General features: G+C 42.6%; 1 long non-coding RNA gene across 1 annotated transcript; it reads right to left on the minus strand.

Moving 5' to 3' along the window:
- Nucleotides 1-1228: 1228 nt before the first annotated feature.
- LOC113972621 lies at nt 1229-23880 on the minus strand. Its single transcript, XR_003535947.1, has 7 exons — nt 23798-23880; nt 19923-20035; nt 19564-19699; nt 19030-19141; nt 4286-4475; nt 3574-3647; nt 1229-1410 (listed from the first exon to the last, which is right to left on the minus strand). It is a non-coding gene; the product is annotated as an uncharacterized LOC113972621 (long non-coding RNA).
- Nucleotides 23881-24186: the final 306 nt, after the last annotated feature.

Genomic DNA, 24186 nt, shown 5'->3' on the forward strand with positions numbered 1-24186 from the left:
GAAAATACGAATAAGACGTTTAAAAGACACATCACTCACTTGTGAAATGCAGGGAAGTGTGTGGTGCCCAGGAGGCAGTCGGGTACCATCACTGTGTGAAGGCTCCAGGAAAGGAAGGGCCAGATCTGTGTGACACTAGAGGGGATATTTTGAACAGGAAGTTGGTTAGGAACAGGAGCAGCAGAATAAATATAATGGCAATGAGAAGGGAAACAAAACCATAGAGTGATTTTTAACTATCTAAAAAAAAAAAAAAATCAACATTTAGAGCAAAACTGGGAAGTATTGGCTTCCTTTTTTATACAGCTTATTTACCATTGCTTCCACACCATAGACTTGTCAGGGGCAAAGCTCCCTTTTCCCTCAGCCTGTGGAAGAGGATCAAATCTATCTCCTTGTCTCCAGCTCCTTTTAAACACCAGATTATCCCCATGCAATGCAACCTCAAGTCCTCCACTCTGACCAGTCCCATTCCTTCAGCTGCTTGGGTTTAATCTCTGAAGTTTGTATCCTGGAGTCCCAATAGCAGCAAAACCAGCTGCCAAAATCCTGGGAATATCTGCTTTGGAATCTCAACTACTGTGTGAAGCTGCTGCTCTCCAGTTTGAGATTTGTGTTTGCAAAGGAAATCTGTCCAACAACAACATCGAGAGAGGAAAAAAGGAGGAAAAAGGGCTTTATATAACAGAATTAACAGAGTTGTTGCAATAGTAATGTGTAGTTAACAGGCAACTTTTCCTCCTCCTTCTCTGCCCCCGTCCCAACCTCCTCCTCTAACAGCAATTTCATTTGTTTTTGTTTCCAAGCTTCTTTTACTGGCCACTCACACAGCCCCGCTCCCTTTGTCTAATTTGGATCTCAAACTTCCATGTAACAGACTCTTGCTGTAACTGTAAATCTTTTTATGGCCCTTCTGCCTCTGAACTGTAAAAGCAATGCCACTGTAAGCTGCCTAAATGGGTCGTAAATCCACTTAGTGCACTGAACGAGGGAAAAAGTTTTTAAGGGAAAGAAGAAAAAAAAAAGGCAAACTAAGGTGTCTGGAGGGACACAGGGGAAAAAAACCCCAAGAATGTATTTGCTAAATGGAAACAACATCACAGGAGTCAAAGGGAAAATATGAATGCTGGGGGGGTAAAGGATGAAATGATGCATCTTGGTGGTGAAACTAAAGTGCTGCTGCAGGGCTGGGCAGTCCATCAACACTCAGCATTTGTTGGGTGCCCTCTCCACTCCTGCTGGCACCAGCAGGATCTGGTAGCACCAGGAGAGGCTGTGAGCCTGCTAGCAGCCAATTGACTCTTTTTCCACTGGGTGGTCCAAGGACTGGTATCTGGGTCTCATTCCAGCTCCTTTGCACTGCCTGACTCCCAGGTTTGGTTGTGGCTCCGTGTCTCAGTTTATTCCATTCTGTAAATGGGAGATAAAGATATTCCCCTTATTCGTAAAGGGTTTTGAGAGCTGCTGAAATGCCACCAGGGAGGGGCAGAACTGATTCCTGTGGCAGTCAATAGCAACAGTTTAATTTGTTTCTCTGGAAGCAGAGCTGGCCCAAAATGGGCCACTTTTGTCTATGTAATTTATTGCATTTGTCACCATGGTATCTGAGCTCTAAGAGTATTATCCAAATTCCACTGAATTCACTGAGTGTCTTTCCACTGCTTTCAATAAGTTTTGGATTTGACCCTAAAGTCACACACACACACACACAAAAAAAAAAACCAACAAAAAACCAAACCCAAACCTGAGGAATATGTCAAAAGAATGTAAGTGGGTGTGAGTTGAAATTGAGGAGTTTGGAGACAGGAGTATGCAGAACAGTAGCTATTTAAAGACCAAGTTTGCTACTGAGCGTTCCCGTTTAATGGGGTTATATAAATACATTCCCGTCTCGATGCATGTGGAAAAACAGGCAGTGAGGTGAGACTCTATTGCTTTATTTCTTATGGGAAACACTGTGCACAGCTAAACCACCTCTTCCCCTTTCCTCAGCCACCACCCACAGTCCTGGAAGCCTCAGCAGCTGTGTGCAGGGTGAGGAGGCACAGCCGGGAGCACAGAGAGTTAAAAAGTTCACAGCCCTGCCCTTAAATAAAGCCCCTGTTTTCACTGTGTTCTCACTTCCTCACAGCCTGGACGGGAGTTTTGGCACTCAGCATGTCAGAAAGGGAGGGGAGGCTGGTTATGCCTTTTTATTATTATTATTATTATTATTTGAGTGGTCTGCTCCCTTGCAAGGAAAAGAGAAGGGAAGAAAAACGTTCTTGCTTGGCTCTCTGCAAGGACCAAACGAGTGCCAGGGCAGCTGCCTCGGGCCAGGGGAGCCCCCCCAGAAACCACTGCCCCAGTTCCCATCCTCAGGACAAAAAGCCAGTGGCCAAAGAGGACTGTGAGATGAACCCTCTCTTTTTCACCAGTACCACATGGATGGTGCACTGACCAACAGCTCAGTTCAGGAGACTCTCATACTATAACTTAAAAGAATCCTATTAAAATGATGGAAATCTTTGACTATGAAAAGTGGGGTCTGCACCTGGGTAGTAATTATGTTTCAAAGGAAATCCATCTGGTATTTTATTGCTTATTGTCTCCCTGCACTTTGTGTACAAGAACAATACCAGGGCTGGAATATTTCATACCAGGAGACTTCCAAAAAGCTGTTTGCACTCTGTCAGGCCAATCAGCCACATGGATTTTTGCAATATTATATCAATTACGGGTAATAACTGGAACACAGACTTTTTAAAAAACCTTCCTGAAAACACTGGTATGGATACTTGGAGCAGGCAAACTCCATCAGACTCTGTGGAGCTCATATGCCTGAAAACCAGTTAAGTCTTCAGTGTCTGGAAAGTTTTACAACTGCAGCTAAAGTCAAGGGAAGCTTCTTTTTGCCCTCACCAGAGCCAGAGCCATGTGCTGCACTGAGGACTGAACCCTGTCTGCAGGTGCAGGCTGGGGAGCAGGGCACAGATGGCACAGGGTGCAGCACAGATGGCACAGGGTGCAGCACAGGACAGTGCTGGGGGAACCCCAGTGCTGGGGGAACCTCTGGCCAGCTGAGAACCAGCTCCGAGCCCGACTCGTGTCCATGGATTAACAACATCAGCCTGGAGCTGGGTCAGGCCTGGCCATGTGCAAACCACCATTTTATATTATAAAGAGCACACTTCAAAAATAAAACTATAAAAGTCTATCAGAATTGGGTACCACCTTTAAAGACTCTGGGATTCAACAACAGCCTTAAAACAAAATCACATCCAGCCAGAGCGACCTGATGACAAGGCAACCTCTCCTTCACTGCCAACTCAAGTGATTTTGTTAATTCTAGTGAATATATCACAGGTCTCAAGATGACTGATGCTTTCATTGCTGCCTTGGCTTCAGCCATTAGGTGATTGTTATGAATCTCAACTTCCATTTTTTAAAGTTTTAGCTGTCACCGTCCAAAGAAACGGTATTAAAAATAAACAATGAAAACTTATAAGTAAGAAAGAGGGAAAAACATAAGGTAATCCCTATGGAAAAGCAGAAGACAAATTAAAAAATGGTATTATAGTAACTATTTCTTACCTGTCTTGAACTTTTAGTGGTGATGTTTGATGGCCAGAGCAGAGGTTACTGGCTGGCTGACAGCAGCAGTGTTACTGTAAATGAAACCCATGCAACAGAATTTGGCTATAATCTACATTGCTTTAAATTTGTGCAACCTCTAGTACAGAACTAGGAAACAGTCACAGATTTAATTTACTTTTCACTTTTGATGCTCTCTGCATATTGTGGGGGATATGGTTTTGGCAAGGAGTTTGCATTTATTAGCACGTATAAATTTACCAGGAATGTTTGGTCTTGCTGTTAAAGCTCAGATCTAGAAGACAGGAATATGTCAGAAGCTGAGTGTCATTTTTAAAAGCAAGCTTCAAACCCATGTATTTTTGTTTAAATACTTCACAAGTAAACCAACTGCACCTAAAAGAGTTGAGAAGGCAGAAACCAGACATGACCTGAAATATTCTTTCTAAAAACTTATTTAATTATTTCTGAGACTTGGAAACCTTATTCATGATTTCTGTATATTTGGAATTGGAAATACTGCTGCTAACTGCTCGTCACTGCTTCACATGCCATCACCCAGAGGCAAGGACAGATTTCTTCCTCCCAAACCAAACTGGAGGAAGCAGATTTACTGAAAGAACTTGCAGAGTCAAACCACTACCAAAGGTGTATTTAAGGTAACTCAGTCCAGAGCATCACAACACACACTGGGGGGCTGGGGTGGGCTCACCTGAGGACAGGTGGGGTGTTTGATGAGCAACATGTTGTGCAGAGACACCAGCTCAGGAACTTGGACCAAAATAGGGTGAAGAAGCTCTTACACTCTTACACCTGTGAGGTGGCTCCTCCTCAGATCATCTGGAAAAGTCCCTGCTGTGCATCACTGCCCCGAGGGAGAACAGCACCACAGGAACATCACACTGGAGGGAAACAAAATGCAACAGACATTGAAAATATTCTTATTTCTGAAATTTCTGAAAAGATATTCAGAAGTGTTACAGTTTAGAAAAGGCCTTTTATTCTTTCCTTAAGCAGGTATATTAAACAAAAGACATTTGGATGGAAATTTGTGCCTAGCTCTGAACTGCTTCTTTATTTCTGCTTGCTTTGCTTTACTCCTCTTGCCAATGAGATGAAGAGAACAATTTATTTTGGGGTCAGCCTCAGCTTTTTGTTCCTGTCAGTTTATTTTGGATCAGATTCCTAAATTCACACACAAATTCAAGCAACTATTGACATCCACACATAACCTACCCTGTTAAAGAGAAGAAGCCTCCTCTCAGCCTGAGGAGAACCTGCTCTGGGCAAAGTCCTTCCCCTCTGAACCATAACCTTTGACTCCTCCTGGGGGGAGAGGGGACAAATGCAATCAGGTGCAGAATTCCAACACGTCCCTCTGGGGTGACAGACATCCAATTTCCAAGCAACCATTAAAAAGTCCATATGGAATTCCATCTTTAATATGAAGCAACAAGAAACAGGAAAACCCAGCGGGGAACACATGCTGTGTGTTACTCCTGCCTGGGGGCTCGGGCCAGTTCTGAGCCTTTCCAGGTGCTCTCCACAGAGCACGAGCTGTGGGAAGGTTCAGCACACTTGGGGTGCTCTTGCACTCTATTATTATTATTATTATTTTAACTAAGAAACTAGCTGCTTGGTCCATTTGAGAAGGGTAAGGCTTTGAGACAGATGTGGAAATATTCTGAAAACACAACAGTCAGGCAGTGGAACACATCCAAGATTATATGAAACGTCAAGCGAGTGGAAAACATTTATTTTCCCATCTCATATTCCACCACAAACTTGTATTTCACAAGCTTATCTTCATATCTGCATTATAACTGAACACTAATTGCGTTTTCCTCCATATTTTTTTCAGTGGATCCAAAATGTTCCAGCCTAGAGTCTCCCCATCCATACCACAAAAAGTTGTTTTCTGCACCTCTGGCATCAGCTGGGCAGGCAGGAGCCAGGGTGCAGTGCCAGAGGCACTGATGGACTGCAGGGCAATGCTGCAGCCCAGGGCCCTGGAAATGAAGATGAAATGAGGCTCCCTTGTGTGCAGCACATTGAGAAGATTTTGGCCCCCATTTCAGCGTGACCCAATAGGTTTAAATTGCTTCATTTCTCAGCCAGCCAAGAGCAAATGGGTGGTAGATGTGATATGGCTGTTCACTGGAAATCACCCCTGATTGATTTACCTTCCCCTCCCCGGCAGTGCTCGGGCTCAGTGTGTGGCTGGGGCACATAAATTACACAGAAAAACCCTTTCCTGGTTGTGTACAGTCTATATATGTTGTCACCCCATCAGAGGAGAAGCTTTTATGAAGTATTAGCTCTAAGTGTATACAGAACAGAAATGATCATTTTTATTTGCTTGACAAAAGCTAAGTCACATTTCAAAGTAATAATTTTGAGTTAGAATCCAGTAGAACCAAGTAACTTTGATCATTTTTTTCAAAGTAAAGAAACAAACAAACAGAAAATGCTGCTGCTGGTTATAAAAACAACAGGAGAATTTTTAGGAGTTATTTTGTTTGTTTTTTTAAAAACCAATAAGAGCTGTGAAATTCAAAAAGAGTTTTCAGTTTTCATTAGCAAGATTTCAACACTTTGGATCTGCTTTTGCCTTTTTGAAAGAAGATACAAAGACATTTCATTTTAACATGTTTGCAGAAAAAAAAATTAATTGCTACCAGCACTACTACATTGTTATTTCTGGGGGATGAGTAACAATAGATTGGAGAATTATTCACAAGAATCATTTGGGTGATTTATATACTTTATTGTGTTTGGAACAAGGACCTCATTTCAGGCTGTCATACTCACAGTGCTGTCCAAGGATGGGTGTAGTGTTGAGAAGAGTCACTTGAACCCAAATTGAAAAGAACTGAGATTAAAACCTGGGAATAAAGCTTCGAGCCAAGGGGTGGGTTTGTCTTGGGTTTGTAGAGCACAGGGAGCAGGGTCCTGACTCCAGCCTGCCCTTCCCAGGGGACACAGCACTGACAGTCACACAAATCCACAACAGAAACTGGTCCTAGAGCAGGTCTCTGCTCCAGCCTGGCCAGAATGCACGGGACAATCTGGCTTTGGGTGGAAGAGCCTGTGAGAAGAAAAGGGAGGAGAAGATTTTGCAGACCTATGCTTAATAGTCATTAAAATCAGGCTTTAGATCAGGTAAATTAGGACAACCATGCAAGGTGAGATTTTTAGATCACCTCTTTTAGATTATCTCAGTTTTTAGGACACCCACAGTCCACTCCTCTCTAAGTAATATGCCTCAAATATTTATGTAATGTGTCTCTCATTTCCATCCTTAAGCTCCAAACTTCAAAACTACCCCAAGTGAGACAACTTGTTTTTTTCCTTATCCAAGCCAGCTGAAGGCAATAGAGATCCCCCCTCCCCACCTAGGTCAGTTTAGATTTACAAGATTCAGATCTATTTTAGCATTTTGATGTCCCTTCAGTTCTGAAATCAGCCATGGTTCTCTGGTTACTGCAAAGCAAATAGTGCATCACTGCTGGCTGCAGAAACCCTGGAGAAAGTCAGAACACGGGATAATTAACAGTTCCCAGCAAACTTCCACTGTTCAGATCAGTTGGGTGAAGTAGGGAAATTAATATATATATGAAGCATAAAATATTACTCGCCCCGTGCAACACAAACTCCTGCAGCATGAACAGCATCCCTGCAAAGCACTGCCAGAAACCCCTGCCAGTCTCCAGGATCCCAACCAACGGCTCCTGGTTTTCCCACCCAGGGCAAAGCACCCCTGCCGTGGATCCAGAGCAAAGCAAAGCACCCCTGCCATGGATCCTGGGCAGTGCCAGCTCTGCTTACACCCCTGGGGATGATGGGGTGTCCCAGCCCCTTCCCCCTGTTCCAGGCATCCTTTCTGAGCTGTTGGAGTTCTCCCAGTCACCCAGCTGGGGGACAGCAGGGACAGAGGGGACAGCAGGGACAGCAGGGGGGAGGCAGGAGGGGTGTCATTAATGGCACAATTGGATGGGTTATCCCTCTCTGATTTCAATTAACCTCTGAACTCTGCAGTGCCAAGATCTCATGGTTACCAACCAACTTCACCAAAAACCAGATGGGATAACTGGTTAATCCAAGGCTCAAACAGCCCATAGCTGGGATTGGATGAGTCTCTTCTCAGATCACTTAATGCTCACTGATATAAAAAGGAGTAACTGTGGATCTGATTATTGTATCAGTGGATCTGATTATTGTATCAGAGCTCGAGTCTGATTTGTTCCTATTTTGAATAAACGGCAGAATCCATTAATGGGAGGAGAACAAAGTCAAAACACCCAGAGAAATATATTAATGACATTAAGGACACAGGTATTCAAAGCTTGCAAAACACATTAGTGTATACAGACAGATAAATAAAAAAAAATCTTTGTTCAAGAAAGACTGAGATAAGCACAGAGCTGACATCAGAGAACAAACCAATCTAGCTATGTTAAGAATAGAGCTTTCCATTATTTACTCATGTATTTTAGAGAGCACTTTTTAGTTTTAAAATCAGCCCAGTTTTAGAGTTTCAATACAAGAGGGTCCTTTAAAATCCTAGATGAACTGCAAAGATTTGTTGCTTACAATAAAGCTACAATTAAAAATTAATATCAATCAAAAGAATGCAAATTGTTTAAATTAAGTGTATTTTGAATTATTCTACCTTTTAAATTCAGAAACTAGAGAGAGAAATCCTGGTTTTGTTTGCCTTCATTTTCCATAGAATTTTTTCACTTAAAATTTTGATCATTTCTGTTTAGTGAAATAGATGTAATTATGCTGTCACTTGTAGGGCTGCAATGGGTACAGGATAACTGTTATCACTTTGTGCATTGTCTTAAATGGATTTGTTCTTAATATTTAAGAAACTATAAATTAGAACCAAATCTGAATTTATGACAGCAGACCCTGCATTTTCATGTAGCTGCAGCTACAGCATCAGGTAGGAGAGACACTGAAGGGTGTTGAAACAAAACCAAAGGCTCCAATGCAAAAAAAATACCAGGAAATGTGAACATTTCAATCAGATGTGTTATCCTACGAGTCATTTCAAGACAATTTGAAAACAAAATCAATGTTGCTGATATGGATAATAAACCTCTCTTTACAAATGCATTAATAAAAGTATAAGTTTAAAAAGAAAAAATGCAGTAAGATTATAAATTTATTAAGGAAAATCCATTGACTGAACAGTGCAGACTATTGTCAGCCACTTCTAGGACTTTGTTATGCAGTTCTTCAAAGCTTAAATAGCACAATTAATCAAACTAATTGCAAGTCTGCAAATTCTTTATTCATAACAGTAAATAACTACATCTATTAAGTAACTTCTTGTAATGTAAATCTCACTATTTAGGCTGATATTATCATATGTTTTTCTCCCAATGGATTTAAAGTACCTGCAGTAAATAAGAGCCAAAAGTCAAAGCTTTTTTAAAGCAAAATATCCCACTTTTAATATTTAAGAAATTCCTTCTAGACACTTGAAGATGCTCATGTTAGAGCAGACTGTGGGAATGCCCTTCAGTTCCTTACACATTACATGTCTAATAAAGCCTCATGTCCCAGTGACAGAAGCATCTGGCTCTTCTTTCCTAATCAATAATATTCAGCAAAAGTCCCTTCTTCCAGCAGCAGCATAAATTATCAGATATATGCAAATAGACTTGCTAATGTTAATTGCCAGGGCTGATTGGTGATTAATTTTTTGATTATGATCAATCATTCCACAGGAATTTTAATAAGACATTCAAGGCAATCTGCAAATTGATAATAATTAGGGCTCCCAACCAGTAATGCACCCACAGCCAACTCTGACACATCCCTGGGATAATAAACATATCCCTGGATAACACAGCCCTGGGATAACACACATATCCCTGGATAACACAGCCCTGGGATAGCACAGCCCTGGGGTAACAGATCCCTGGGGTAACAGATCCCTGGGATAGCACAGCCCTGGGATAGCACAGCCCTGGGATAACAGATCCCTGGAATAACACAGCCCTGGGATAGATAACACATCCCTGGGACTGAGCGTGGTCCTGGAAAAACGTTCTCCAGGCTGGAAGAGAAAAGGGGAGGGTCAAAGCCTCCATATCATCTCTACCAAAAGCTCCTTTTTTGCCATTTTTAGGGTAAGATGGGCTATGGTGTCCCCTAACACAACTGGCCACCTTCTTTGTGTCCCTCACGTGGTCAGAAGTTAAATGGGAGTTTCATCTACACGACAATGCTTTGGAAACATTACCCCAATTTGCAGACTGCCAGTCATGAAAACAACCATGGGATCCCAAAAAAAAACAAGGGAGGAACATCTCTCAGAACAGTCTTGCCAGACCTGCAGGGAACACGGCCAGAAGTGGGATACAATTAGAATTTCAGGCCCTGCAAATCAAAAAAGGGCCAAACAGAAGGTTCATGTAATGGCTTTCTTTTCCTAAAGAGAGCATTCAATTTCTAGCAACAAGAAGAGGAATGTTTTCCCTCTGTGACACTTGTTTGTGTACTTGAGGGGGAAAGTTCAGTAAATATAGCAGCTCAAAATGCAACATGATTAATAATATTTCCTTTCCAAGGGAATTCTCTTGCAAACATAAATATCCCTACACAACACTTTAAACCCAAACACTCTCACTGTGCACGGACCAGGACTGGAGAAGGGTGGGAAGTTCTCCAGAGGTGCAGAACCAGGGCTGGGCTTTGCTCTCCATCCAGAAGGACAGACAGACCCTGACACCTGTGAGAGGAGCTCAACAGCCCTCCCCTGCTGCCAAAACTGAGGGAATGCCAGGGCAGGATCCAGAGGAGAGTCAGTGGAGAGCACATTGTACCTCAGCACTGCCCTGTCATGTCCAACTAACATCCAGGCTTTTGAAATTCCTGTCCCCATGGCCTAAATTCTGATTTGCACAAAATACTCCTCTTTATGTGTCAAGAATGGTGCGAAGGAGTTGGAATATAAGTGAAAATAAATCCTTGAGGTCTACAATTCTTTCAGTGCTGCCAAATGGACCATTTTATGATGAGGTCCCAGATATTTGCTCCTCTATTTGAAGAGCTTGCAGTTAGTGCAGTGCAAGCAGCTCAGCTTCTGTTTTTATTAAAAAGACAGAGTAGGATTGGTCCCTACTTTTATGTTAAATTTTCTGAACAGAAGTTAGGTTTCAGTTGAATGTTATTTTGCACAGGAAATATCTTCTTCCTGAATATGTCATCTTTTCAACAAGAAACTGAAACATGGTTTTTACAAAAAGTGCAGCTTTAAGTGAAGCTTTTCAACAAATAGGAAAATATTTTCTTTTCCTCCCAACAGTTTCAATAGGAAAAAAAACCCAAACCCTAAAGAAGTGTATTCTTGCTTTCTTTCCTATATAGCAAACAAGAAATGTTTTAAAGTGACACACGTATACATGAGGTTTTTAACAATAAAATGGCTTTTATCTTGGCATTTTTAAAGGCCTGGCTCTATTCTTGGCTTAGTCTTATAATTCTCATCCAGTTTTAGGAATTTTAAACAGCTATAGAGGGAAGTTAGTGGCCACAGCAAGGACAGTGTCACAAGGAGCAAACATAAGGATGTAACAGAGACATTTACCTCAGACAAAACCAGCCCAGTTCTTTTCTAGTTGTCCCAGTTCAAGAACTCCCCTCTAGCCAGGGAGGGATTCTCCTGTTAAAGTGGTATCTTTGATAAATGAATTAAGTCCTTACTTTTTAAGTTAACATTCCATTCATTTTATTTTTTTTTTAATTCTGCATATTTTCTTAAACTAAATAATTCAAAAATGCTTAAGTTCCCTTTGCAGCTGAGATCCCTCACTGCTCCCTTCATAAATCCCTTCAGGAAAGCTGAAGTGCTGCCACGTTCCCTGGGTTGGGTCTGTCATCCCTCCCCAGCTCCTCACACTTGTACCATTCACAAGGTCATGAGTACAAAATGTGCTTGTTAACTGACACAAGAATAAAGCTGTCAGATGGGCTGAGGGCTCCTTGTGTACCAGTTTAGTGAAATATGATTATCCAAGTTGTAAAATGGATAAACCTATTAAATTAATAAATCTGCTGCCCTGAAGACTACGACTGATGTCACTGCCTTACCTACAAGGCACCTCTTCTTAAATTAATACTTGATAAAGGAATAAATCTTTTAAAGACACACACTAAAGCTTTGCATTGAAGAGTTATCTTTTGTGTTACAAACTGTAAGTACTTTTTACTGCAATGGATCTAAGTGAGAGAAAATGAATTCCAGAAAAAGAAAAGGAATCTTAGGAAAATGTTATTACCCAGCTAACACTGTGGGCTGCTTCTTATCTGTACACAACTAATCACATCCCTGTTTCTTTTCTTATTCTAATGTGTGTGGATTTTGGTGCTCATGAAAGCAAAGGATAATTAGCAGGGTAGTGGATGAAGTGGAAGGGCAGTGCCTTATCAAAGGCAGTGGGTCAGCTGCACGTGGGCAAAAGGAATCAGGATTCTCCTCATTCGGCTGCTTTGATTTATTTCTCTGAAGGTCCAACAATGAAGTTTCACATCAGGGGAGAGAGAGGGGAAAAGACTTTCAAAGGGTTCATCCTTCTTGACTTCTTAGAAAGCCTTTAGCTTATTGTGTTTGTTAGGGTGCAATATCACTGTTCTCTATTATTATTAATAATCTATTACAGAGACATCCTCACAGAAACAAAAATGAACTCGACAGGGCACCAACCAAACACACAGCAAGATGACATCTCTGCTGCTGGGATTTTACAGTCTAAAGTATAAAAATCAAAAAGTGGAAGGGGAACAAGCACAGCCACACAAAAGGAGCTGCTTTAAGATCCCGTGGTAACGAAGCAGCAAAAATATGGAACAGAAAACAGTCCCTGCTCCAGCCCCAGCCCCACAGATAAACTGGTGCTGCAGCAATGCTAAAAAGGAGACAGAAATCAAATCTCAGCGCATCCAAAGGCATCCAACGGGCTCAAAACTCAAAAGTGAATTTGTAAAAGGAAACAGGAAATGAAAACTAAAGAGGGTTGACATGATTACGGGGTGTTAATAAGAAAAGACATAAGCCAGGGGCCTTGATGTACAACTAGACAACAAGAGGTTACGTTTGGAGTCAGGGCTATGCTAATTTGCAAACTTGGGCCCATTTCATTAAGTGAGCTGAGAGACAGCCTGTCTCAGTCCAGCAGAGAGGGATCTCATTATCCATGTAGGGAGCAAGAGATAAGAATCTTTTAATAATTGCTGGGACTTTTTTTTTCAGATGATATGGAATGCCAATTTATGCCTCTCCACTCAATGTGGATAAAAACCAGCCTCCTTCCCAGCTCAGCCCAGCCCCCCTCCTGGCTGTGGCCATTAGGACAGGGAGGGAAAGCAGAGACTAATATGTTTGCCCGGGAGACCAATGCTGCAAAACTCCATTAAATGCACTTCATATTGGGAACATGTTTGTTTACAGTGGATGAAATACTTTGCCAAGGCTTTTTACTTAATTATTAATAGGCACAGCTGTAGGATTTAGGTCCAAACCTAAATCCCTGCCAGTGGGCAGCACTGCTATGGACAAGCACCCCTTGGATCAAACCCTTGATTCCTTCCTTCTGAAGGAATGGCTCTGAATCCACACCTTTGGAAAAAGCTAAAGAGCATACACACCTTTTGGCAGAAGCACTGTTTTCAGTGTCCCTTGTCCCTCTCCAAAACACATCCACTGCACATGAGAAAGGAGCTTTCTGGAAGGCAGAGGTTTGTACAGCTCTTCCCTTCCCTGCCTCCTTCAGCCTGAGCACACCATGGACTTGGTGACAGGGACAAATTCAGTCCAAGAGGGACCAGTTTGGAGAGACCTGAACCTTTCACATGACAGTACAAACACAATTCTGACCACTTCTTAAAAGCACTGGCAAAGTGGGACAGTCTCATGCTCATGTTTGACTTTGCTAAAAGCTCAGATATAGATGCAATAACTTACCAAAATCACCTTAATGGCATTTAACTTTTAAGAGTAAACTTTTCCCTCTGCCCAAACTTACAAGGAAAGGAGGAAGAAAACTGTTTCCACAGCCCAATCTGCTCATTTGCTTGAAGTCCCTGTGTTGGACTGTACATCAGTGTTGGAAAACATTGTCCAGGGAACTTTGAAGCTGTGCTTATCTCCACAGCTGCTGCAGGGTTTGTTTTTGTGCATTGGGTCAACCCAAGGACTAAGTACAACTTCTCTGTCTTCTCAACAAGAACTAAATTATCAGGTTCTCTTCAGCTGACCTTGCCTCTTTTCCCAGTTTCTTGCTGTTCATGAACCATTTTTAATTTTCCATATGTCCATTTACTATTGGCAATACTTTGGCCAGTATCTTTTGTGAAAGGCACTCCCAGTCTTCCCTTTGCAGGCAAGGCTGGAGAAAGGAGGATTGGCAAAATGGAAGCTGACTTTTCTGGATAAAAAGCTCATGTTCTGGATTCTTAATTCTATAGGAACAACTTAAAAATCAGCTATGTGGGCACAGATACTCACCCAGGATCATGAAAGTGCCTTCTGCAAGCACTTTATGATATTTACATTTAAGGAAAAACTATTTACTTTTTTGCTTTTGAATTAAATCACTAAATTTCAGCCTGGGTATTTAAAGATTAAAAACTAAAATGCATAATGTGACACTCCTGAGGCATCATGCTGGTTGCTCTGCTCCCTTTTGTCTCCTGTCCACATGTTCCTGTTGTTGAGTTGGAAAATGTGTATCCAGGTTACCTTGGTTTGAATTTATTTGCAAAGTATTGAGATAAAAGTCCAGCTGTAATATAATTAGAATTAAGTAGGTTAATAGGCTCCAGATTTTTTAAAACATATTAAAAGGAGATATCTCTCTCTCTCTCTCTCTGCTTATTTCTCATAATTGCAACATGAATTTAAGGTACTATAAAATTAATAGAACACTGACTCTAGAGACTGAAGTCTCCTGCCCAGGCAGACAGACAGCCTGGCCCTGCCGTGCCCCCAGCTGTGACATAACCCTGCCCACCAGAACAACTGCTTTACCTCTGGGCAATCTCATTTATTGACCCTCTAAGAGGGATGTTAAAAGACCAATTGCAGCTAATAATGTGTAATGCTTTCTGTGAGCTCAGTCCTTGACCATAGAGAGAAGATTTTAAATTACTCAACCTCGTTACATGCCACAGAAAATCTGAGGGAAAACCACCCTCTACTACTGAAAATATAGATGATATAAAGATAGATAGATAGATAGATAGATAGAGAGATAGACAGATAGATATTGATGGCACACAGAGGGAGACCTGCAGGCTGGAAGTACAGATATGGTGAAACCTTTAGCCCACAATGGGCATGGTTTGAGTTCATGGTTTAGGAGGTTTTGATAAACTTATGCAGTAAAACCAGTTTCCTTGTCCCATTTCCTTGAGAGACCCTTTTGGTCTGATGTTGGTGTCTGAGCAGGCCAGGGCAGACTGGAGATGTCACAGCCACTGTCCCACGGCCCTGAGGTTCTGAAGGGGATGGATTGTGCATCCAGGTCCACTTGGGAAAAAATCTCCTGTTTTCTGTGCCCTCATTTCCCCACCAGCTGTGGCTGTAGCTGGAAGGCAGTGCCTGTGTGCTGTGAACACAAGAAAGAGGAGACACAAAACAAGGCTCTTGCTCCCAGCTCCTGCAGCTGAGCCATCCCCCCCAGCCACATACCTGTGCCATGTGCAAGGAAAACAGATCTGTGCACACCAGCACATTCACTCAAGTGTAGGATATGAAATAATTATAGCCAATTAAATAATTTTCCCTAAGATGCTTTTTAGAAATCAAGTTGTTACCTATTCATCAGGCTGTCAGTAAACACATCTCTCTCACATACAACATGTTTAACTTTGGCTCATGTTACATTACTCATACACAATCCTCGTGGTAATTAATGACACCTCTATCAGTTCCCAGCTTTTCCAAACCCCTGCAAACAAACAAAATTATTAATAATTGAGGGGATTATCCTTTATCCATTTGAGACTGGTTAGGTTTGGGTTGTTTGTTTGCTTTTTCTTACTATTTCTGTATTCAACACAACTTCTAGAGGTGGGCATGGAGTCACTGACCCCAGTCCTGGGAATGCTCAGTCCTGCCAGCACCTGGAGGGAAGGGGATAGAGCACATCCAAGAATTGAGGAGTTCAACTTGACAAGGCTCAAGGTTTGCTTTGCTGGGTGTGCATTCAAAACTAAGTACTGTCACTTCACAGATGCAAATACATATACCTGCTCATTTTCGTTCAGAAACACACTTATTTTTGCCTATATATTTGTATATACATATATACTCGTGTTCTGTCAGTGCATACAAGCCAGCCCTGGGCCTGCAGCCCAGCTGACTGCAGTTCTGTGGGTTATGTTAGTTCTGGCTCAGTTTTCTGAAGTTCTGTCTACATTTTCCCCTTGCATCAGGCAGTTCTTCCAGAGGCAGTGAGTGTTGCAGTCATAGCAGAATGATGATGTATTGCCTGGGTCCGGAAATGTCAAGTGGGCTGGTGGGAAGTGCATTTTGTGATGTTCATGGCAATGGCTTCACTAAAGCCCAGCCTGCAAAGCTGAAGGGCTTTCTTAGCCCTTCTACAACCTGGGCTTTTCCTCAACATCTACCAGCTAGACCTGCTTTAATCCATCACAAACAGCTTCTGTCCTTATCCTAAATAAGCCATGGAGCTTAAACAATGTTATTTAACCTCCCGTGCCCTCTCCCCATATTTCTACTGGTGCCAAACACCCATAAACTCATTCCAAAAAGCCACACGTTACCCAGCCAGTGCTGCCTGAGGAAAGCATTCAGGAGTGTTTATGGGGCAGCTGAAGTGTAATGATTTAGTAGATGTTTATAAATGTTTATACTGTACAGATTAACATTCCCCAGGGGGCCTGTAATGAAGAGAGTGCTCCAACTGGAATCAAACCAGCCAGCCTGGGCTGAATGAGCATGAATGAATCCTGCTGGCCTCCCCTCCCGAGCTGTTTACTCGCTCTGAGCGGATTCCCTCCATCCATGGATTCCCTCCATCCATGATCCTCTGGCATCTTCTGTTGGGAGAGGCAGTAGAGGAATCTGGTCTCGGAAGGAGCACAGTTTGGAAACAAGTTAGAAAATCCAGGCTGTCACTTGGGTCATTGCAATAATTCTCAAACTGCCCCAGACAAAAGAACAAAGAGCCCAACCCTTGTGCTGGGGAAGTGGAGGCTGGAACTCCCGGTGACTTCAAAGGGAGCTGGGTCTCACTCTCAGAGCCTGGCTTTCAAACATCACATCCAAGTGTAAACACTGAAAATCATATTGAAGCAACTGAGTCCTGCTATGGGAGCAGGAGCAGGGCCTTGGTACTTGCAGAGTTTTGTGTTAGGCCACTGTGTCTACAAACCATGACTTCAGACAGTGTGACTGTGCTGGAGGTTCCCAGAGATGGCTGATGAAAAAAACACTGACCTGCTGTGGTGAACAGCTCCACCAAACACCCACCTGGATGGACATGGACATGAACAGCTCCACCAAACATCCACCTGGAGGGGATGGACATGAACAGCTCCACCAAACACCCCCCTGGATGGACATGGACATGAACAGTTCCACCCACCTGGAGGGGATGGACATCTCTTATACAGAGTAAGGGAATGAACAACTTCAGTTTGTTCAGTGATGGCTCAAAGAGTAAAAAATATCTGCACCTGGTATTGGGATTCATGCAATGGGTTTCAAACCTCCACAGGTTTAACAACATGACCACCAAACCCAAAAATTAAGGCTGGGAACTGGGGGTTGAAGCTGGGCCTGCCTTGATGCCTCAGAAGCAATGAGCAAGCAGGTTTTAAAAGAAGCTAACTGCAGTGATGACCCTGAGAAGCATGAGAGAAAGATGGTTTCTTTTGGGCATGATGCCAGGTGGAAAAAATCAGCCTCTGAAATCACAAGTAGAGAAACAAACCCCTCTGGAATTCTGCTGTGGTCAGGAGAGTAAGAGTTTTTATACATGACACATGTATATATTCAGAGAGTGAATCATCTCAAGGGGGCCAGGGAAGGGTGGGAAGAAAAGAGAAAGGATCACGGCATAGCCATAGTCAGCATGGGCCAAAAACCGTGGCCAAAAACACCAAGGAGAGTAAACTGTATCTTCAGAAGGGGAATACCACTGCCAGTGGATTTCTGCTGACAGTCTTCTTTAAACTGTGCTTTTTTTTTGCTGCTGTGATAAGATTTCCCACTTCTCCAAAAATTATTCCACCTCTAGCTCTGACAGTGACATGCCTGCACAGGACAAACAGCAGCACCACGAATTACAGGTGTTCTCAAAATAAAACACACACTATTCCTTGTAAACTCTTTAAACCACAGCACTGGGGGCTGAAAATGCCTGCTGTGATTCTGCAGCCTCTCCGAGGGATCAGACACATGGGGAGGGCTCAAGACATAAAATTTCTTTCAATGGGTTTCTGAGATGTTTTTAAAGGCTGAAAATAAGTTTGCTTTACATCTTGGCTGGAGACACTGGACAAAGGTAATTTTGTCTGCAGTGGTTTATTTGCCCATCTCCCGGAGCTGTCTCAGCTCGTTACAGTGTTTGGCAAACACTCCTGGTGCAAGTTCTGCTCTGTAACCCCACTTGGGTCTTTAGAGCAGTGGAAAAGACAGATCCTTGAAATCTTCTGGAGCGCTGTAACCATCAGGTAATTAGCTGGAGCAGACTCACAAAGTAGGAAAGGCTCACGAGAGCTCTGAAATGAAAGCACAAAATGCCTCCTGGAACTAATTTTAGAGTGGCTTGAAGTATTTAATCCTGCAAATTATTGCCAGTGAGGAAACCTCAAGGTACTGCTGGATCTTAATAGTGGCAAAGCAGCAGGAGGGGCTCACCCTGAGCTGCCTCCTGCTGCTGGCCCAGCAATCACACACACTTTACACCCTCACAGGGGCAGGGGCATGGTTTGTTCCCAGGGACTTGCACAGTGGCCTGGAATTGTTCCTCTCCTGTGTTTGGAAAGGATCCTTTGTCAGCAAAGCCAATTCAGCCCTACCTTGCAAAGAGCAGAGAAAAGGAAAAGGAGAACAAACCCTGGGGGTACAGACACCCCTGTATCCCCCCAGAGCCCTCTGCCATGGGTGCTCTGCACCCTTCAGAGGGCAGGGAGGGTTTAGAGGGGGCACAAGGAGGCAGAGGCTTCACTCTGTCCTAACCAAGACCTGTCTGATTTGGCAAGATGCCTTTCTGATTCCTTGCTCTGCTCATGAGTGCTCCTTAATGAGGCTGAGGAGATTGGATTTATTCTTTCATCCCTCCAGGAGTCCCTTTCTCCTCTGTGAAGTGCAGAAAGGAAATGTCAGCCTTGTGAGGACTGTTTTTAGGAATAAGAAATGGCAGATATGGGACTAGAAACCAACTTCTTAGGTTCTTAAGACCTATTTACCCTCAAAAAGATCTTCAGATCTGCAAACTCCTTTACTTGCATCAGACACCATGTGAGGGAATTGGGAACTCCATGTTCCTTTCCACTGAGAAGATGCTCCAGAAACCTGTTGCTGTGGTGGTTAAAAAAAATTTCCTTTATTTTCCAGACAGAATTTATTCATAGCCAATTAATACCCCTTTGTTCTTGTGCCAAAATATTCTTTTCTCTTTAATAAGTAGTCTGTCTAGCTCTGTGCAAGCTCTACACTTGATTGCTGCAGAACCAAGGAGTTCCCTCTTCCACAAGCCATAGGAAGAAATGTTAATAACAGAACATGCTGTAATATCCCATGCAAATTTTGCAGGAGCCCATCCAGGTGTGTGCAAGAATCCATGTACTAGTTTCAAAACTATTTCTACTATCAGCTTTCCCAGCTGGAAAGATTTGCTCATCACTTAAAAACAAAGGAGAGGCAGCAACCTACATTTTAACATTTACCTGAAAATTGTTTCCCAAAGAGGAGAGTTGCAGTGTCTTCTTTCCAAAACTCACCAGGCACCAAGAAGCATCTCTTCAGCAGAGCCAAGATTTAAGATCCTGCACATTTCATTGAACAACATCCATTTTGAAATTCAGATTTTGTTTCTTTCTAGGCACAGGTATCCTTTTGCACATGCACAACTTATATCTGCAAGACCAAGTGATCAAATATCAGAACTAAGGTTAGACATAAACCCTTATTCATCTGCATTATGATTCATTCTTTAAATATTGGATTATGCCTTGTTTTCCACCAGATTCTGCCTCAGGATGGACAGTGTTCACTTAATAAGCAGATATTCAATATTTTGTTACAGTGTCATTTTTCAGCCTGTGGCTTGAGGCCTTATTTACCACAAACTATTCCAAACCTGCTTGGAAGACACAATTGCTGATTTTCTTGTGAGCTTTTCTGGGGCTGTTATCAGGATGGCATCTAAGTGTATCTGAGTGCTTCACAATGCTCATTGCTTCTAACAGCACCCTGGAAAACGAGAGGATATTATTATTCTTGTTTAACAGATGAGAAACTGAAACACAAAGAGATTCAGGTCAAAACATTTTGCTTTCGTTGGGCACCCAAACTGAGATGTCTGGGAATTGATTTCTCAGAGTTTTTACCGTGGTGCAGCATCACATGGCAGGAGAACCAGCACTGATAGTGCACTCTGCACATGGGAACACAGCAAAAATCAAATTAATAGCCAGTTGGGAAGAATTCAAATTGACTTCTCTGAGACTTGGTGAGAGCTTTGCAGGATTGAGATGCCTGAGCCATGAGATCCCCCATTTTCCTTTCAGTTCTCTCCCTTTTACTGCACTTTCCCTGTTTCCACAGCAAATACAGGCAAAGTCCACCAGAAACCAGACTCCTCCTCTACCCAGCTTTGACTCATCTCCTGAGCTGCTCCACCTTCTGAAGGGAATGAGCCCAGGGTCCTCTGCTAAATATAGCACATGGTCCTGTAATTAAAGACTAGACCAAACACAGGTACAAAAGGAAGCCAAATAAACACTTTGCAGGAAACCCTAATTTCATGAATTCCCGACACCCTTTTCTAAATAATAAGCTTTTCAAGGAGAACACTGTCTCCATTATGCATATGTATATATAAAAATGTAAATTTTTATACAAATGTAATTTTTAATTAAAATAAAAAAGTTTTATATATTTATATATATGATATATACAATATATAGGATAGGAATGTTATATAAGTGTAATCATATAAAATTATGTATATTTATATTCTTGTTCCTGAGTAATAATCAGTTGAAATTTTCTAAAACCTGGAAAAGGTACCTGGCATGGTATACTAAGCCCAAATGATTAAAGTTTTCAAGTTAAAATTAGAGGTGATCAAAATCTGCCCAATAGGTTTCAGTTCAGCATTTTGACTGCGTCCTTCTGTTTCAGAAAATGGGGATGTACGTGCCTGGGTAAGTCAAAACCATTTGTATTTTATAATGTTCACTGCTGAAGGAATATGTAGAAGCAGGACTCCAAATTTCCAGTATTCAGGAAATTCAGTTATTTCATGATTTCATTTCATTCTGAATCGAGAGAACACCTATGCCTCCCTTGCCTCAAACTTTGAAATTCCCCTTAAAATTTTATTTGTGTTGGGCTTACACTGTTCTAAATAAATCAACCAGAGCTGATACCAGCATGGGAAATTTCAGTGTGAATGTTTGGAGCCTGACAGAGTTACAAGGAAATAAAGAAGCCTGGAAAGTTTCAAGCAATCCTAGTTACAGGTACATCACCAGCTATCTTTAAAATACCACTGCAGTAGCAACTAAATTTTGTTAGAAAAAACTTATTAAATGTGCTTTGTGTTATTTTCAGTGCAGTGATACTCAGGAATGTATCCTCATTTTCCAGGTGCTTCTCTGCCTCTCCCACTTAGTCATAACAGAGCGAAGAGTGGAGCTCTGCCCTTCCTCAGCCACAGGCTGCCTCATTTCATACACTCATGGAAAAAGACCCCAATCTGAAATTTTTTAACCCAAAGGACCCCCCAGTAACCTGTGGAAGAAGGAGCAGCAGCTCTGAGTTTCTCACCCAGGGCAGAACAGCCCCCACAGGTAACACACCTGGGAGAACACAGAGGGGACTGCTAAGAGAGGAAACCAGGGTTCAGGCTAATTCCATGCCCTGGAAAAGCTGGACAACCTGGCCTTTTCACTGACTAATATTTTGTTCTTTGTTTTCTTATCAAGGGGACAAGGAACTTCACTGCAGTGCCTTTGAAGGACACGCTGGGGCTTGTGTGAATGTTGGGCTTCTCCTGGTTCCCAAAGGACCAGTCAGGACTTCAGGAGAACTGTCCAGGCAAAAACCCCCTGTGGGAGGATGTTCTCTTTTGAAGGGAGGTGAGACATCAGCTCCAGCCCCGAGCTGAGAGCAGCTCCTTCCCAGAGCTGGGCAGTGGGGAGGGCTCAGCCAGCACAGGAGGAATTCCCCTGGCAGGAGATCCTGACTCTGCCTGGGATGGAGGGGCCAGACTGAGCCTGGGCTGGGTCAGAGCAGGGCCCTGGCAGAGCTCCCTGATACACACTCAGTGTTCCAGGGAAATAAAGGAAATACAAGGAAAAAACTGTTCCACAGTCAGTGCCAGAGGCTCCATCCCCAGGGCAGGAGCTGCCCAGGTGACAGGATAGGAGACCCTTCCCAGTTGGCATTTCCTTTCTCCCTTCATTTTCCTTAATCCTCTGCTCCTCTGAATAATCACAGTAACTCAGTCAGCTCCTGAGCATGATGCTCATGACACTGTTACAACAGTTGTCCCCTAACCCGGGATTTTAGCCCTGATTTCAGCAGTGTGAGATGAGGCTGCACCCAGAGCAGAGCTGACACGGCCTGGAGGTCCCTCCTCACTTCTCCTCAATAAATTACCAGCAGAGCTGCTGCCACAGCAGCCTGAGCAGTCTGCAAAATTTGTATTTCTGCTTTGGGTATTTATTGGTGTTTTTCACAAGCCCTTTTAATGCCTCCAGGAGTAATTTATGGGGACAGAATAGCACGAAAAGAGCAGATTCCACTCATTTAAATCTCTGGATGATGAAAATCACATGAGCAGAGCAGGTTTCGCATTGTCTCCTCTCCATAAATGGCTTTCTGAGCCAGTAAAAGCAAACATAAACACTGTACAAACACCGAGATATTCAGGTTTGTTTGGACTTACCCCAACACTGCCCAGAAATTTTCAGGTTTTTTCAGGTTTGGGCTCTGTTTTGTTAACTCGTTCCGTAAAATGTTGCAGGTTTTAGTTATTGTTAACATAACCAACCAGATATATGTACTAAAATTTCTTTTAACTGATATTACTACAGAAAAGGATTACTTTAATAAAAACAGTTCTTAGTATAACTCTTATTTCAGATTGTGATGAGTAATGTGTGTGACTGTGGTGATTCTTTTTTCCTTTTTTTTTCTTTATTTGGCAGCCCTCACTGCTCCTGCTCCAGCACATGATCTGGACACCCAGGATGGTCCAAGTTTCCAGCAACTGACATGCTGGTTATTTATTTTATAAAATAAGCAAATTAGTGAAGCATGACTTACAAACTCTTTGATCCAGTGACCACTCATCTGTGTACTCACATGAAGAACTGTAACCTTTTAGTGCTAATAGTAATAGCTCAGAGTGAGAGACATGGGCAGGTCACTAAGTTTCCTTCCTAGGGCTGGGGGGCAGTTTTGGAGGTATCTGCCACACACAGAAGCTTCACATTTTTCAAGTGAAGTGAAATTTATAAAATAAGTAGCATTTGCCTTCAAAAGGCAAATGAAAGAGGTTTCTTTGCCCTGTCTTTTTTCATTAATTAATACTCTTAACTCCCTAATTTCCAGAAAAAGTCATAGAATCACAGAAGGGGTTGGGTTGAAGGGGACCTTAAAGATCATCTTGTTCCACCCCCTGCCATGGGCAGGGACACCTTCCACTAGCCCAGGTTGCTCCAAGCCCCGTCCAACCTGGACTTGAACACTTCCAGGGATGGGGCAGCCACAGCTTCTCTGGGCAACCTGTGCCAGGGCCTCCCCACCCTCACAGGGGAGAATTTCTTCCCAATCTCTCAATCTAAATCTATTCTCTTTCAGTTTAAAGCCATTCCCTCTTGTCATAGGATACAATGTTTTCTACTTCAGCTCTCCTATATTTCATGTTTTGCCTCATGAGACCAAATTTATTGCAGTAAGTGATGTAATTTAATAGCATACTTTAAACAACCATGAACGTACCTGCTTGGCTCCTCATTTTTCACCAAGTCATTTGAGGAAGTATTTAAAAGCCAGAAGACTGCCCCAGAATTTGTGTGAATAATCCAGGCTTTATGATTCTGCAAGACAGAATAGAAAGTTAACTTGAGAGGTTTCCTCTGCTGCTAGTCACATCAAAATGCCATAAAAGCAGACAGATCCTTTCACACTCTGTTTTCTCAAAGGGCCATGGAAAGAAATCTCAGTCTAGACCTTCATCCAGCCAAAAACTCCTGCACCCATGCTCAGCTTCCTTCACTGTTATCTCTGGATAATCAGAGGAAATAATCCCCAGCATACAAAACTGCCAAGATATTCAAGGTTTTGCAAAATCCCAGCCCCCCAGACCTGAGCTGTGCAAAGTCACAGGA

Source organism: Neopelma chrysocephalum, unplaced genomic scaffold (genome assembly GCF_003984885.1).
Source record: "Neopelma chrysocephalum unplaced genomic scaffold, ASM398488v2 Primary Assembly neopelma1_94, whole genome shotgun sequence".
Lineage (NCBI taxonomy): Eukaryota > Metazoa > Chordata > Aves > Passeriformes > Pipridae > Neopelma > Neopelma chrysocephalum.